Source organism: Gambusia affinis, linkage group LG02 (genome assembly GCF_019740435.1).
Source record: "Gambusia affinis linkage group LG02, SWU_Gaff_1.0, whole genome shotgun sequence".
NCBI classification, from domain to species: domain Eukaryota; kingdom Metazoa; phylum Chordata; class Actinopteri; order Cyprinodontiformes; family Poeciliidae; genus Gambusia; species Gambusia affinis.
Window position 1 is genome coordinate 17,702,845 of NC_057869.1, and position 17,334 is coordinate 17,720,178.

The window sequence follows — 17,334 nt, forward strand, 5'->3', positions numbered from 1 at the left end:
GTCAGTGAGATGCTTAGCCTGATCAATGAAGTCTTGCTTCAGAAGATGCACATAAATGATTTGACTTAAAGTCATAGTGCCAGAGATGCTAGATCACAGAATGTTTTGGAAACACACGAGAAAGATAGGAGGGAGGACAGTGTGTGGATTTATTAGATCTGAACTCATTGTGGCAACATTTACCAATAATATTACCTTAGGGTAACTTTCTAATATTCTTGAGGCCTTAACACATTTACAATTGGTTAATCAGTGTTATCTGGTTTGATTACTCCTTGAAAGACGTGACTAATAGCTACATACATTATAGTTCTACTACACATTTCATCAGTGATTGTGGTTTTCAAAATATTTCCAAACAGAAGGTTTTCCTTTCTTGCGTAAAGACAACGAGTAGGGTCAGAACTTTGTTTCAGCCAGCTGACTGGCAGTGTGCAGCACTGTGTACCATGCTCTCCTTCCTCTGACATGTCATTAAAAGCACTTAAACCATAAAAACTGCATGTTTCAAAGCTAGCATTTTAGAAACTAACATTTTAAAACTTTGGTATACCTTAAAAAGCCCTATGCTTGCTTTCGTTGTAACTTTTCATAGTTTTTGTGTTATGATTGCAGTCAGCTCCGTGTATGAGAAGAATATCACTTTGAATAGAAAAGATTCATTGCCCATTTTTAGCTTGGCAGAAGCTATAATGCGTTATCTAAGTCTATAAGCTTCACACAGTCTTTTTTCATCTTCTTACATTTCCTACATTTCGTAAGGTTTGTATCAGTTAAAACTGAAGAAATCTAAAGCTTGTCGGCAGAATAGCAACACAGTCAGCAGTAGAGCCAGTGATGTGGGCTGTAGTTTCACATGACTGTTGACAACACATATTGATGGTGAGCAGCTTAATCAGTCGTCCTGCTGGCGAACATAAACTTGTACAATCTGTGAAAAGCCTACTTGTTTACATTCATAAGATAATGGGGACACTTTCCATTGTGGTGTCGGGAGTTTCATATTACATGCATCATGCCTCGACTTAAAAGCTTGCTGTACACAACTATTGCCTTCATCTACACGTAAACCACATAGATATAACTGTCAACAACATATTTTAAAAACAAAGCAGGCTATTCTGAAGTGGATGCCAGGCCATCAGGTCACGCACATTGTTTCTGTGTCCTTCGAGCTTTGGGAGGAATGATAAGAGAACTAAAATTGCATGTCCAGATTGTCTCAGTTGTTCTGTTTCCCGTTTCAGCATATTTTTTTTTCTCCCTTTAACACATTGTGTTTCATTCTATTTGTAGAATAGCATGACATACTATAATGGTCCCTAAAATTCTATTGAAAAGCTTTATCCAACCAGATGCAAACATTTTAGATCCAAAAGGGAACTTTACGCAAAGCAAACCAAATCCTCAGATCAGACGAATTTAAACATATTAGTAAGCGGAGAAAAAGAAACTAACATAAACTAGAGGCATAAACTAAATACACAAAGCCAGTTGCTGTTATGTTTTATAATTAGCTTTGGTGATGCTGCTTTTAAGTTCTTCACCTCATAGTAATTAGCCTCTAATTTACCGGGTATACATTTAAAATAGTCAAGGCCCCGAAAGTCCTTTTTGTTTTGTTTATCTCCTCAAAGCTGAGAACGGACATCGTATTTGACAAATTATTTGAGCCAGTCGTAACAACACGTACTAGCTGTTAATCAAAATAATCTAAACTTGTGGGAAGTTATCATCAGTTATGCTTTGACATTTTCCTGGCTTTTCTGTATTTTAGTTAAAGTTCTTAGAAACTTATAGAAGATAATTTCAAAAATGGGTTTGTACGAATCTCCTCCAGTGGTTTCCACTTGAACTGAATTCTTATATGTACATTAGTAAAAAAAAAAAAAAAAAAAAAAATGTAAATGCTAGCCTTTTGATCCTGCATATTGATTGCTTATATATAATCCTGCAGAACACTCGTAGATGTTCGTCATAGTTGTTTTGTGTTTTATCTTCCGCTCTTTTGTATCTGTTTGTCTCCCCTGTTGGACACAGAATTACTCCACTGGGAAGGATTGCAAACTTTTCACAAGAAAGTATCTTCAGTAGAATAACAACTCTTTGTTATATTGTGTGATTCAATTGCGATATTACACAAAAATGGACAGCCTTTGCGTCAGAGGCAGGCAAAAAGCAAGTACAAAGAATCATTTTGAAAGGAGTCACTCTGGGTTCACTGGTAATGTTGTACATGTTCTTCATCTTCACACACGTTCTGCACACAAAGCAGTCCGTGCACCCTCTGCTCCCCTCTTGTTTGACAGGGTCACTGGTTTCTGTCTTTCGCTTACAAATACAGGAGAATTGTTCGTCCATTAACAGCAACACGTGATTTTTCAGGCACTGAGTTCATCAGTGTGGTAGGCATTGTTTTAGCATCATATTCATACAAGAGTACAACATTTGTTCAGGACAACATGTAAATATGGACCATATTTGAAAGCACTCATAATTTTAGAACCATAACCGTCTTTTTTGAAAAATCTTGTCTTGACCCTTGGTTGTGAAGATAACTTGCTAACCTGTTTAAATTTGAGATATATTGTCACAATTTAAAGATATTAAATTATGTTCAATGAGTTGTCTGCAAAACTCTTATCATTTACATAATTGATAATGTCCTCCTCTCTCAGTTTCAGTGCTGGTAGATAGAAACAGCCACTCCTGCTCTTAGCACATTGACACCATTATGAACTTTCTAACCTCTGTGGACAACACGCTCTCCTTGGAGGACCTCTGTGCCAGAAGCATAAACAATGTGTTCCCACAAAAGGAAGGGATTGACAATGTCCAGCACATAAATTGGCTTTTTTTTTTTTTTTTTAAAGAGTGATAACCTGCACGTCTTGTCTACAGTGAAAGCAAACTTCAAAGAAGGCGTAGAGTTCTCTAGAACTGCCAAATGATGGTTCCCAGACACTTGTTACAGACGAGTATTATGGTTGTAATAAACAATGGAGGACGTGTGTAATGGATGTATGTGGAGGTTGACATTGTCCTGGTGGGGAACCTCACCGATGTGACGCAAAAGGTTATGATGGACGTCTTCTACAAATACAAATAGACCTCATGATTCATAGATCTGACATCAGTATAAGAACATTTCTGGATCATTTCATAAGTATCAAACGTAGGGATGTCCCAATCAGGAATTTTCCCTTCTGAGACAGATCTGAATCTGTTATAAATAGGCAAGAGAGTCACTTTCTGATGATTTATAACATTTATTATATTTAGTGCCATGTACTTGCTTGAAAATAATTTGATCAATAGTAGATCTCACTTAGTGTTAATATGTTCTCCAACATGGATTATTTTATTCAAGACAGCTGCTGACAATACATCACATAAAATGTGTCCCAACTTTTTCCTTTCATTCTTTCTTCTGAGTCTTCATGCAACACGCACCAATTTAATAAATTAATGTGCTTCTCTTGGTGACATACTACTTGTAGATGTCGCAGATTATTTTAGTGGTCTGTAATGTTGGGCTTTATTAGGAATTGCAGATGATTTGACTCGTAGCATATTTCATTGCAATTGTAGGAAATTGCGTGTTGACACAAATTAGAAATTATTCTCCTGCTTCCTAAACTTGGTGCTTTGCTTTGAATGATGCAAAACATTATGAATAGGGTTTCTTTCTATTGTTTGTTGTTTACATGCGATAGCTACTTGGAAAACACAAATTGGATAAACAAACTAATGTACATAAAGTATACGTTTTGCAAGCTATTCAAAGTTAGAACTGCGCATTATTTTTAATAGCAGTTACCATTACTGTATTAGTAAATGCAAAACTTAAGTCATAAAGGACTTCTTGGACACAGCATTTAGTAAAATATAATATGCAAAACACTGTGCATATCTCTAAAATATTTGGACAGGTGGATGGAGTTTAAACTTCCTTTACTTCTCACACAGGGGAAATATTTTTTTTATGGCTGAGATACTGAAGCCCACAGACAGTGTTGGAGAAACACTGTGTTGTAATGTATAAAAAATGTTTGAAAAATGCTGTTTGATTGTATTTATATTGTCATCAAAATTTTCAGCAATACCATCAAAATGAAATACATTTCTTTCACCATATATAACCCAGCCTTGATAGTAGGAAATTGGCTGTGCAGCTGCGTATCTTTTTATCATCATAAGCATTTTGGTTTTTGGTGGTAACCTAAAATGGTTACCAAGAGTTCAGTTTTGTTTAAATCTTTTAAAAATGTCTTAATTGGGGCCCTGAGTTGGTACCTGGAACTGGATGAGATCATCCCTTAACTGTGCAATTTGACATGAAGACAGTGCTGGTGTGCCCTGAGACTGATAAATGACCAAATGCACAGTTTCACAGATGCACAGAAAATGAGAGAGAAAGTTCAGATTCTTTTAAACTAAATTGTGTGGAAACTAAAAGAATCCTCAGAGCAGTGGGAGGCTAACATGAAACAATCTTAGCTTATTTTTATCCATTTGAAACGGCTACAACTGAAAGTAGGTTATAACAGTATTCGTTTAAATTAGGTTCTTAGGGGTGAGCAGTTATCATATCATTATTGGTAAACTCTTCTCATAAGATTGTAATGTATCTTGATCAAAATAAACCTTAACTACTGGTTTCATATATCAATATATTTAAATTTAGTTTAAATGCCATTATTGTGTGGCGTTTGGTTGTACACACATGAGACTCTTGTTGAGTTTGGTGCTTTTATTTCCGTCAAGTCTGTCCAATCAATTTCCAAACAACCGCAAGACCTGGAAAAGCACAGGAATGTGCCATTTTTGATGTGTGATGGAAAATCCCATATTTCTTCCTCCATACTTTAACTAACTCCAGCTGATGAGATGGGTTGATAAAGCTGGCAGCCTCAACTAACCTTACGTCCTCAAGCTTAACAGTCTTCTGAGAAAATGGAGATTACATGAATGTTTCTAGTTTTATTTTGGTTTTATTTGGACTGACAGAAATATGTTCACTCTAGCCAGTACATTAAATGAAATGCAATACTGAAGTCATTTTACAGTTCATACCACATACCTTCACTGTTCACTTAGTGTTTCAAGCATGCTGTGCGGGTGTGTGTGTGTGTGTGTGTGTGGAGCAAACAGGCAGCAGCTAGGATCAGCTGTGTGTTTCCTTTCCCTTACATTTAAGCTTATACCCTAAAATAATTCTGCCTGGGATTTATCACGCTGTAGTATCCAGGTGCTGTTTAAACTTTAAACTTAGCTTCTTCTAGTTTGTTTACTGCTGAGGCTATCTATGCTGCAGCTAATTATTTGGGAGAAAACCATAAAGTAGCAGAGCGTGAAAGACAATTTTATTAATTTATTCAAATATAAATCTGACTCTTCAACAAAGCGGTTAACTTTTTCTTACATTTCAGATTGATGGATACCTTGTGTGCCGATTGAGTAATGTGGCTGCAGTAGTTCAGACTTGTGCCCCCAGCAATGCGTACATGTTACAGGGTCCGATGACAGGATTGCCTTAGTGGCTTGGTTGTAAAAAAAAAAAAAAAAAACAGTATGAGAGTGGTCATGCAGATATGACTTTCACCCACCGACGGTTACAGCTCACAGAAACCTGTGTCACTGACAGGTGTAATTTGGTATAGTCATCTGAAAATAATTTCTATACTCCATGTACCACTACTCACTGCCTAATATGCACAAAGTGACAAACACAATCAGGGAAATTATGATCCGTCAGACTACAGTAGAATACCTATGCTTGAGCAAGAGATGTTTTGGTTTTATTTTTATTTTCCTGCATGAAGCCTATCAACCTGAAAATAAAACTTTTTTTTTTTTGCCCAGCAAAAAAAAAATATGTAAACATATCTAAGAAAGGACTTCTGTTTTCGTTTTTACAAGCTTGCAAAGCACATGCAAATATCAACAGGAATTAAATAGAAATTTGAAAATAGATTTTTTTTTCATTTGTGCATTCTGAACCTCAATGACTGAACAGCACAGAGAATTTCACAAAAACTCAGCTTGACAAGCCCTTATCAGCATATATTTCAGAGAAAAAAAAAAAAAATTTCATAGTTTTTTTTATTTAATTTAATGTCTTTATTTAACTTTGTTAATTTAGTTTTTTCAAATATTTATGTTTAAAACTCTGAGCTTTACATGAGTATAATATTAAAATCAAGCAAGCAAGTATATATTTTTTATATGCAGATGATGTCAAAAGATTAATTATGAATTGGGTAAGAAGACTAATCAAAAATATATCAATAGCTAATTTTCTCTGTTGCATGCATTATATAAACCTTTAACAAAAACAACCCTGTATGGAAATGATGATATGTCACAGAAAAGGAAAGAAGCTCAGCTTGTTCCAGTCACTCTCGTTTTTTTTTTTTTTTGTTTGTTTTGTTTTTTTTGTCAGAAGGTGTTATTGTTGTAATTCTTGATAAACAAAAAGTCGCGGCACCAGTCTGAGCTCATAAGCTTGTATATTTATATGTACAGTGTGTGAAGTTTAAACTGCCTGGGAAACAACACCCGTAGTTGTTTCTGTTCTTTTCCTTTCCTTTTCCATTCTGATATCACAGTTAAGAGTGTGATATCAGAATATGTTTAAATCAGGTTTCTTTAATTTTTATTTTTTTTTAGAATTTTCAAGAATATTCACTAGGGTTGCACCAATCAGCCTTTTCCATTTATATACCGGTTATCCTTGAGACAGGAAGGAGAAAAATATATAATCCAATTAAATATGAGGAAATTTCAAGTTTATACACCAGCATATTTGTCCTTATCCAATTTCTACTGAGCGCACCAGCAAAATGCATCAGTATATTCTCTATTGCTTATTTCAATTACAAAGCGAAAATGGAGGCAGTTCTGTGTTCTGGTGCATTTAATGAATAAGTATTCATTAAACAATAATCAGGTAGAATTTTGTATTTCATCTGATGACTACCAGCAGAGCTGATAAAGAGACAATTGGCCAATTTCAGTGTCTTGTTGATTGGTGAATTTCTAGCACCAACATGAAAGGATGAATTAAGTGTGCATTTATAAAATATACCAACTTAAATATACTGCTAAATTGTTGCAATTAAAATGTTCTGCTTGTCTAAGATGTTAAGTGAGCCAAATTATTTATGTAAAATACCAGAATAAAGAATTTCACACCTGAAATACACTCTCCAAATTGTGTATAATTAAAAAGAGTCAGCTATATACATCTTTTTTATTTCTTTCAGCTAAATATGTATATATATATTTTTTATTTTCTTTTACCCTGGAAGTGCTCACACTTCCAGCGTAAAAATGTTCAATTGGATTCACACGGAAGACCTCGGAGGCCAAGCTGATAGCGCTACGTAAATTCAAAGATCGTACACTGTTTTTGTGTGGCTTCACTCTACGGGGGCACGCAGGGGTAAATAAAACACTTAATCACCTCCCCCCTCTTTTCCCTCCCTCCAAAATGCAGACAAGAACAGAGGAGCAGACTGTGGAGGGGAAGGCTGCAGGGAGAGCGGTGAAAGCACAGGGCAGCTCTCAGCTGTCACGTTAGCTCGCTGTTAAGCCATGTGGAATGATATAACATTGACGTCACAACCGAGTGACGTACTACGGGGTGATTGCAAAGAGGAGGGAAAAAAAAAAAAAATTAGAAGAAGTCTTATTAATTGCCCAGCAGAAAATAGTGCCTGCCTTGAGCGATGATGAGACGGGCTGAAAAGATGGCGTACAAAAGGGAATGTTGAGATGGAATAGGGAGAACAGATAATTGGACTTCAGGCCGGTTTATGCATCCTGAAAATAATAAATAGAACGTAACGGACAGGCTTTTCTTAGTTTGTGTGCCAGAATCCTGCATTTGACTGTTTTATAAATTGCTTATATTTTGCTGGAGGTCTCCTCCATTTACTGGTTGTCTTTATATGAGCCAGATGCGTAAGTATAGCAAACCGCTTATGTAACCTGTAGCAACTCTTATCTCATGAGGATATTAGTGAAACTTTTAGCTGAGTTGGGGTGTGGGTGTTGCAGCATCACTAACTAATCAGCTGTAATCCAACTTGTAACAGTGACATTAATTTGGCATTTTACATGAGATAAAATCTTAGCATAACATGTGTCTTTGGTATTTATATTTGTTTTCCTCATGTTTTAATTTGATGGTTTTTTTCTGCCTTTTAATCAGAGCTGAAACACCATGTGAACATTGTGCATAAAATTCAAGAGACGTGTGTGTGTGTGCGTGCGTGTGTGTGTGTGTGTGTGTGTTTGCATTGAGTAGTTTTATTTTCCGGTGCAGGCAGTTCTTTTCATTCTGGTCAGTGTGTCTTCAACTTAAAGTAAAACTAGCTTAATTTCATTAATTATGTTTCTGAAGTGTATTTTAAACATTCCCCCATTTTTAATTATAACTATGTTTCTGACACATGGAGGTTGCGTCTTATGAACCTTTTATAAGTGTGGCATTTGTGTAGGTGTATGTTTGTGTTTATTTTTGAATGACTAATGAACCTAAAATACTGACGCATATTTTTATTTGCTTTAATTTATATTTGAATTGTATTTTCTTAAAATAGTTTCATGTTCACAGAATAGAAATTATTCTGAGTGAAGGAAAAAACAAACATCATTGTTTGTTCATTTCTGTAGAACATTTTTTTATTGCAGAAGCCATAAAACTGGAATTTTAAATCTCTGTTCTGCTCAGCATTAATTCGGTATTATTCACAATTTTATAGTTATTTTTTATCTCAAATACTTAGGGATAAATAAATAAAAAATATAGGTGTCCTCATAGTGTGTTCTTCTAAACAAGGATTTAAGAGTTGTTGTTTTTTTTTTTCTTTTTACGACTCTTTGGTGAAATGTGGCTTGAGCTGAGCTGTTTAACTGATATCCCCTGAAGTTAACCTCCGTGTTTTGTAAGCTTGTGTAACAGTCGCGATGTTGAGACGAAGATGTCCCAATTTATTGCTTAGCAACACCTCCTCGAAACTTCAGGTTGCTTGCATGGTAGCTGTGAATATCTTCTAAATTTTAGATCAATATATAATTTTTTTTTAAAACAAATATTGAAAATGTTTATGTTTTCATCTTGTGGCAACTTATGGTGGTTGAAACTTGGCTCCTGTTACTGCGCCCAGTTGGTGGCAGCTTCTGTTGGCCTTTTAATGCCAGGAGCACTTTTGCATAGGTGCTTTAAATGTTTCATTGCCGCGGCGGGGCCAGGAGAAAGGGTTAAGCTGAGCGAGCGAGACTCTGCGTTTGGCTGACTGCAGAGTGAAACAGGATGCAGCGACTGCATTGTCAGCCTGCTGGTGTGAGTGCAAACAGATGAGGAAATGCTGGAGCGGGTACTCCAAAACTCGGGTTGCCCTGGAAACGTTTTGCGTCACGATCACCAGCAATTAGCTTGCAGCTCTTTAGTTTTCATGATAGGTCTAGCAGAGCTTAGCCTAATGACTCCAGTGTCAGAAGGGCCATCTTAAAAAAATGGCCTCATGAAATATCAGCGGAGGACTTTGCTTCCTCTTATCTTTCCTCTTTTTTTATCTTTTGATTGCAATATAGCTAAAAAGTTAATCATATTTGGTCACACTTTTAGAGCTATGATAATTTTAAAATTGAAAACAAAATAAGTTTAGTCTTTTTTTTTCTGATGCAGTGTAATGCACTGCCCTGACATTGTCTTTGCTTATATGACTATTTAAATTTTTTCTGAATTTTTTTCCTCCCTGTAATTTAGGTCATGGAGGCCGACCTTTCGCCGTCAGCTAAGTTTGAACCAATTAGACACACTTATAATTTTTTTTTGACACATTAAACCAGGTGAATTAAAGTTAAATAAGTAATGCCGCAGTGGTCCCAAAGCTGCTTGTATTCTGTCTCTTTCTCCCTAGCAGTGGAGATTTTTTTTTTCCACTAAAGGCCACCAACATTTGAGACAGGACAACTTCCAGACTTAGGATGTGCGGACTGCTTTCTTAGACCAGTGGAATAAGTGGCTAAATCCGACTGCTATGACATAGGTGGGAGAACCTTGGTTAAATAGCCTCTGTGGGAATTTCAGTAGATAGCAACGGAGGATGTAGTAAATTTAACTTGTATTTAAATTACGACATACCATAGCGTTTACAGACTGTTAATTGTTTCCAGAAAACTTTATGGAAATGACATAATCCTTCCCCTGGTTTCTCACCAAATCATGACTAAGTTAGATCTCTGAAAATTTTACTCTTTCACTCTTTAGTTTCTTTCCCCTTTGGTCATTTGAGTCTCTCTGTGTCTATCTCCTTCTGAGTTTCTGTCTTTCTCTGTGCGCCTCTTTTGAAAACGGTGTCAGCGCTGCTGCTTTTACACCAAAAGGCTGTTGCTAAGTGACGGTTGACGTCAGCCGCAGCTACAGAGGAGGGTTTGTGTGTGTTTAGCAGCTGAGGGCAGATCCCACTGAAAAGGGCAAAACTGTGAAGCACTATTAGTCACTGCAATGAAGACCCAAACCTGGCCGAACAGGATTGCCATTTCCAATAACTGTGCACAATTTGTTTGGTTGGAAATATGGCTAATGTAAATCTTTTAAAGGGGAAAGTTGTTGTTTTTTTTTTTTAATTTATTGGAGAAACTGCTCTCTGCCAATTCCCACCCCCTTTTCTTCACTTTTTCTTTAGTCTGTCTCCCTTTTTCTCTTCTTAACCCCTCCCCCAACACACATGCACTGAGATACCCCCCCATACACATACACACACGCACACATTTCCTATTTTGTTGATTTCTTTTGTCTGACAGAGGTGTCTAACTTTGCCTGTCAGTGTGATGTCTGCATAGCAGGTTGTTCTCAACTTGATTGACATTGTTTGAGGTAATCACGTACCAGGAAATGTGCCTTGTACTCCGCCGCTCCTCTTCTTCTCTTTTGTGCTGCTTACATTTGGCCTGTTAAAGTATACTAAATAGATTAAAATAAAACTTCAACCCTCTTTTTCAGCACTTCTAAAGTACAGTCAGCATGAGAGCTGCTCCATTGAGTAAGTCAGGTTGCAGGAGTTACTCAGTGCGATACGCATTAGGAGTATAGTTGTTAGAAATGAAAAAGAAACGGTAATGTGGTTCACATAGAGTTTATGATATCTGCATGTTCTCAGTAAGTAATGGTGACTTAGGAAAACCAAGCAGGAAGTTGAAGTCTATGTATAATCACTCCATACAGGAGCTGCATGATGATAGTGAACTATGTAATTGTTGTATTAGAAATGCATTGATGAGGATCTTTGCATGCCTCCTATGTGTCATTTTTTTCTAATGCAGTGTAGTGCACTGCCCTGACCAGTTGTGATAAATTAACTTTTTCCTAATTCTGCATTTATTTGCTGTCATTATGATGCTTCCAACCTCTGTACAAACTTGGTATACCTTGAATTTTAAGTCATACATTTTTCACACCTTCCTTAATGAGATGCCAGAAAACTGTTGAAGCGGCCAGAGTCCTGCCCTTCTATCACCTGTTGCTCAGTAAAGCAAGTCGGCTGACTAAAAGATGGCTGCTATACTTTTCTGTTCCTTTCAACAAAGACAAATGTAGTTGTTTGGAAATATTTCTGGTCACAAAAATGCTGCAGTGAAGGGGAACAAGGCTCACACTTTTCATAACGTGTGTTCTATTTTCAGGAGAGAAGTTATGGAATAGTTTAACAGATGAAAATAAGAAAAGTAAAATCTATACCTGCACAGTATATTGAATACCAGCCGCAACATTACACATTTATTCTGGAGTAACCTCATAACATTGGAACCTCAAAACATTGTCCTGAGCCGTATGCAACGAAATTTCGTTCTGTATACACCCCTGTGCATACAAAATGACAATAAAGTCAGTCTAAGTCTTAAGTCTAAGTTTAAGTCACATCTTGGATTCAATGTTTGGTAAACTAATATTTTTATGGCACCATGTATTTAAATTTTTTTTGCAAACTGTGTATTGGATGGGCTTTTTATTGTGTTTTATGCTCAGACCTTAAAGTTGATCTTAGTCACCAAGATGCTGTTGCTCATGGAGAGTGATGGAGTTATTGTGATAACGGAAAAGAAAGGAAAAGCTATGGAAAATTTGGGTGAAATGTTAACAAAATTGTTACTGCAATATTCAAAAGTAGTATGTTGCCTTGTTAAGCACTTACATCAATAATATTAAATACAGAAAATGGAAATAAAGCTAAATAAAAAGCAGCTGTTCTATCCAGGATAGTTATAACTTCGTAAGAATACAAATATTGGGGATTTTTAGAAAAGGAATGTCAACATTAAAGATTGAAATAAATATGCTTACTTAGATTTTATATGTTTATACTATGAGCGTTAAGACGATCTACTTGAGATTAAGCTGTGAACTGTTTGTGTTGCATTATGTCAGTTACAGTGGTTAAGTTCACAAAGCACATGGCTAATTAGCATATTATCACAAATGCCACAACTGAAGGATTTCTGCATCACTAGTCCCAACACTATATATAATATCACTGAAAAAAGTGTAAAGATTGTGCAAATTTTTACTTATTGTTGTTTGAAGGTTTTTTTTTTCTATAGTACTCTATTTTCATAGTATGCTGATTTCACTTGGGGTTTATGCTAATTTAAATACGATGTTGTCTATTAGAAAACAGCCTTAGTATTCCTTTTATAAAACAAAACAAAGTCAAGGTGCATTTGATTATGTTTTTAAAAGATTTAGAATAATACATTTGTATTTAAGTTTGTTTTTAAAAAAAATATACATAAATTATACTCTTCAATGGAGTAAGTATAAGTTATTGAACTTACTACATTGAAGAGCAAAATATTTTTTTTTATAGAATCTGTTTTTATCCTGTATATCAGAAAAATTAACCTTAAGGTACATAGTTTCTCCTTAGCTGAGGTTTTCAAGTATCACACATGTCAGGGGGACGTTTAACCTAAAAGCACCTCCTCAATTACAATTTATTTGTAAATATAAACACACAATAATTGTTGTTTGTAAACAAAATAGGATTGAGACATTTAATTAATGCATCAGAAATGCTCAAACAATATTCTTATTTAAGCAGTTAATTCTGAAATTCTGTTGCCAGCTGCAGTTTGACCCTCTTTGTCCTCACCTATCACAATCCTGCATCCAAAGATCAGCTGAGTCAACAGTGGCTTTGCTGCCACATACTGACAGCAGGCACGCTGGCATGGCACCATAGGCACCGGGCTTTAGTTTACGGGGACTGGGGTTCGTTAACATGGATTAAAGATGCAGTATGTGTGTCATATGGTCAACTCTTAACGCACAAAATGATCATACAGAAAGTTTTGTGCTGCAATTGCTGAGAGACTTAGCCCTTTATTTGTCAAATGTTTGCTAGTAAAAAAAGAACACAAAGCTTGAGGGAATTCAAAGTTATGACAGTTATCCCACTTATTTTGGCACAAAAGGCAAAAAAGTACATCATTCAAGCTGACTTTTGACAATTGCTTAATGTGCTATTTTCTGCATTTGCAGACATATTTGAAGTGTTGCTGCTGCAAATAAACGTTTTGCATATAGCGAGAGCTCAGTGCTAGTTGTCATTACAACATGTTTTGTGGTGTATTTGATCTTCCAGAATCATTTTTACACCACACTTTGCGTCATTCACCTCTGATTGACAAAGGGAAGATAAGATTAGATAAGATTTTCTTCCTCTTATTCATTAAATGTTTGTAAACAAATTACTACCTCTAGTTTCTTAATTTATCAACCAATCACATGTACTTTGCAACATTTATTGAGTTTAATTAAAAAAAAATCTGATAAAGTTAAAATGCTCGGCTGCTTAAACTTACGGACACGTTGATAATTCCTTAATTTTCTGTTGGGTTTAAAATGACCTCCTCTATCAAGAAGCCTGCAGATCATTTCTGTTTTATTTGTTATTGTCCTCAAAATGGTAATCTATTTAAGTACGTCATGTAAAATGCTTTCATCTCTAGTGATTAAAATATCACTGATGTAAGCACTGACATTGCACATACGTGAAAATGAACAATGGGAACTGCAGTGAATTCTCAACAGTTTTTTCTTCAATGAACATGTTTGATATATGCAAAGTTATAATGGTACTAATGTACAACTATATAGCCATAAAACTAAAATACCTAGAAAGTTGTTGTGAAAAACTACAAAACAAAAACATTTCTTGCAGAAACATTTGCCTAGAAACCCAAGGCAAATGTGGACAGGTAACTTTTTTCCTTTTTAAGTCTGTTTAGTAAACCCACTTAAAATTTGTTTGTGTGACTCACAGGACAGTCACTTCCAGTATTTATGCATTTCAGGTGATGCAGAACAGCACCTGCTGAGCGTCCCTGAGCGTCTCCTTTCAGGTTTAAAATGCTGATCCCTGGTGGTTTCGAGGAACTGACCCAAATGCTGTCAGGACAACTCGCTGATGCTGTTCCTTCTTAAGATGGGATATTGAGGGAATAGTAATTAAAGCTGCCATTAGTGGCAGGTGACTCTGTGTTTAAACTTGCCATCTGCTTGTCAGGAAGAGTAGCTTGGTTTACTAAAATGAAGACAAGTGCAGTACAATGTCTTGATTTAACTTTGCTGGAGGATTTTTCTCCATTTCCTGTCACGTCTGTAGCAGTCATTTGAAATGCACTATGCTCATTTAATCAAATGGACCAGGCTGGGTGGGGATTTGTGTTTGTTGAACGCAACAATAGCCCAAGATTAGTAGAAATGAAATATCAAATAAATGAAATATCCTGTGCTCAGTTGTTGCAAGAGGAATCATGTGAGCGACGCGTCCGGTGATGAAGGTTGTCCTCGAATAGCCTTCGAATAGCTCTTGTGCCAAAAGTCTGAAATAAGGATTTTATTTTAATTTAAATATTTTGGATAACCATTAATTATATAACCTAGTTTAAAATATGTCTTTGTAGATTAAATAATTTGAATGCCCAAAAGGAAATTGTGTTTTCACTTGCTGTGATTTAGGGTTGTGGTTTGTTTCATACCATAACTATGTCATAAGAGCTTAAAAATCAGAACGATGAAAGAGGAGCAAACAAGGAGAAACAAGAGTAGGCAGGTGTTATTGAAAACTGCAGTTAAACTCAAAGAGCCTGCTCATCAGCTAATCATATAATTATATTTAATAACATCATAAAGTTAAAATTTGCAAAAATGGCTTTCATGTCATTTTTGTCTGGCTCTTAAACAATCTTGAATCCCTGAAGGCAAGGACAATAAGGTCTTTTTGTGTTTAAAAGAGGGTGGATTACTGAACTGCACAGGTAAGGCTTCAAAAAGTAGTCCATTACTACAGACTCTTTGAAGACCTCCATAGTTATGGGACAGGAAATCTCCAGCGGTAGAACAAAAATATTTGTACCTGTGTTGAATTAGATGATCCAATAGAGTGTCCATGAAGACAAAGGCTGATCCTTTACCAAAATGAAGGTCTTAATGTGATACCAACTGCTGTCCAATAACCTTAAGATGGCATGTGAGAGAAAAGGACTTAATGGGCAAAAAGTTCCATCGGAAACCTCATCTCCGACAACACCACAAACCGTCCTGTTTGGACTTTGCAAGTTAGCATCAAAGAAGGGACGTTGTAATGGAAAAGAAGTTTTTTCTGAGAGAAAAATAGTGTGGACAGTCCTGATGGCTGAAGAGACATCTGACTGCCGGTGGCTTTTTGAAGATGTTGGTCTTGTTTGAGGACCCTCGTCTTTGTAGTCCAGACTGGGTCTTTCAACAGCACAATACTGCAATTCATCATGACTCTTCTAACAGTCTAGGAGAATAATGTCCCTCTTCTGGACCATCTTGCATGTACCCCTGACCTAAGTCCCACTAAAAACATTTGGGGATGATGGCAGTGGAAGTTTACAAAAACAATGGTCTGTTCCAAACTAAAGTCTTTTTTGAAATCATCTTGGATCATTCCCACCGGCCTCATAGAAACACTCGCATCAACTGTGCCTGAGCAGATTTTCTAAGTGATCCCCAAAAGCAGTGAGGCTGCTAGCTATTTAATCCTGTTAAACAGCCTGTCTGAGTCAAAACATAGTTTGCAATAAATTATAAACTTTGTTTTGTCTCTCACTCCTGTTTGTTCTCTTTTTTTCATTTGAAGCTCAACTTATAACCTCTGCAAGACATTAATACTTGCTACTTTTATCAGTTTTGATCAAACTGGTAAAATCCTGAATATCGCCAAATGTATTAGAGATTGATTTGATTAATTTGGGCTTTACCTCCTCATTTTCTGTCATAAAACCTGAAAGTTAATAGTTTGGACTGTTTTTTATTTTACGTCAGTAAAGCAGCATGTTCTTTATGGTCGTTCTGAGAGCATACTGTCCTCACGGCATGATTTTAGTTCTGCTTCATGTTGTGTGCACCAAACACAGCGGGCTCCATGATGTGAAATACCAAAATACCCCACCCATATACCAGGCCGGAGGAGACAGTTTTTATGTTTTTGGAACAAAACAGAATGTTGTATTCATGGAGAAGGGAAGGGATTTGGTTGTTTGGTGATGCTGGAAAACTAGATACATGCATGCTTTCTTTGGGTGACTAGCCAGTGTTCTTGCAAACTGATATATGTAAGCACATTATTACATAGGGTTTCATGTGGTCTTTCTTCAGGAATTTCACATTTGCATATCAGCAGACATACTAAAAAAAAAAAATGAAAATGTGAACCTGAGAGTTAAAATACTATAAAACAAATGTATTTGCCAAAACATTCTATCTTGATTATGTAATCTCATTGTTTTCTATTTGTGGTAGTACATTTTTTGCACTATGTCTAAAATTCCTACCGGTACTAGATGGACATGTACCCCGCGACGATAAATTGTTTCCTGTGAGACGTCTTTGAAAGGGACATCCGTGATCCTGACCTTTATTTCTGTGATCCTACCCAGACCTTCGCATAAAGATCAACAGAGCAAAGAAGAACAAGCGGAAACATGTCTGCAGTTACTATAGAACAGCCAACCAGCTTCTCGCTGAGAACTTATCCAGACTAATGAACCGAATTTGGTGAAACGATTATCATATTTTCTCCCTGTCGGACTATTTGTTTTGATTTAACTTGAATTATCCGGCTGATTGACTTTGAGATGGATTAGAGCGTCCCATTCTTCACTGAGTTTAACCTTTAATGCTGCAAGTGTCTAATGTGAGGCTCCCTAATATTACTTTTGTAGCAACTTTGCGGATTGCGACATCTGAGAAGGCAAAACAAGAAGCTGTCTGCAGCCTGTGTCGCTCACTGG

General features: G+C 36.3%; 1 protein-coding gene across 1 annotated transcript in view; it reads left to right on the forward strand.

Moving 5' to 3' along the window:
* The window catches only part of pde3b (phosphodiesterase 3B), a 45,490-nt gene that overhangs the window by 3,749 nt on the left and 24,407 nt on the right, over positions 1–17,334 (forward strand). The gene's annotated exons all lie outside the window — the stretch shown is intronic.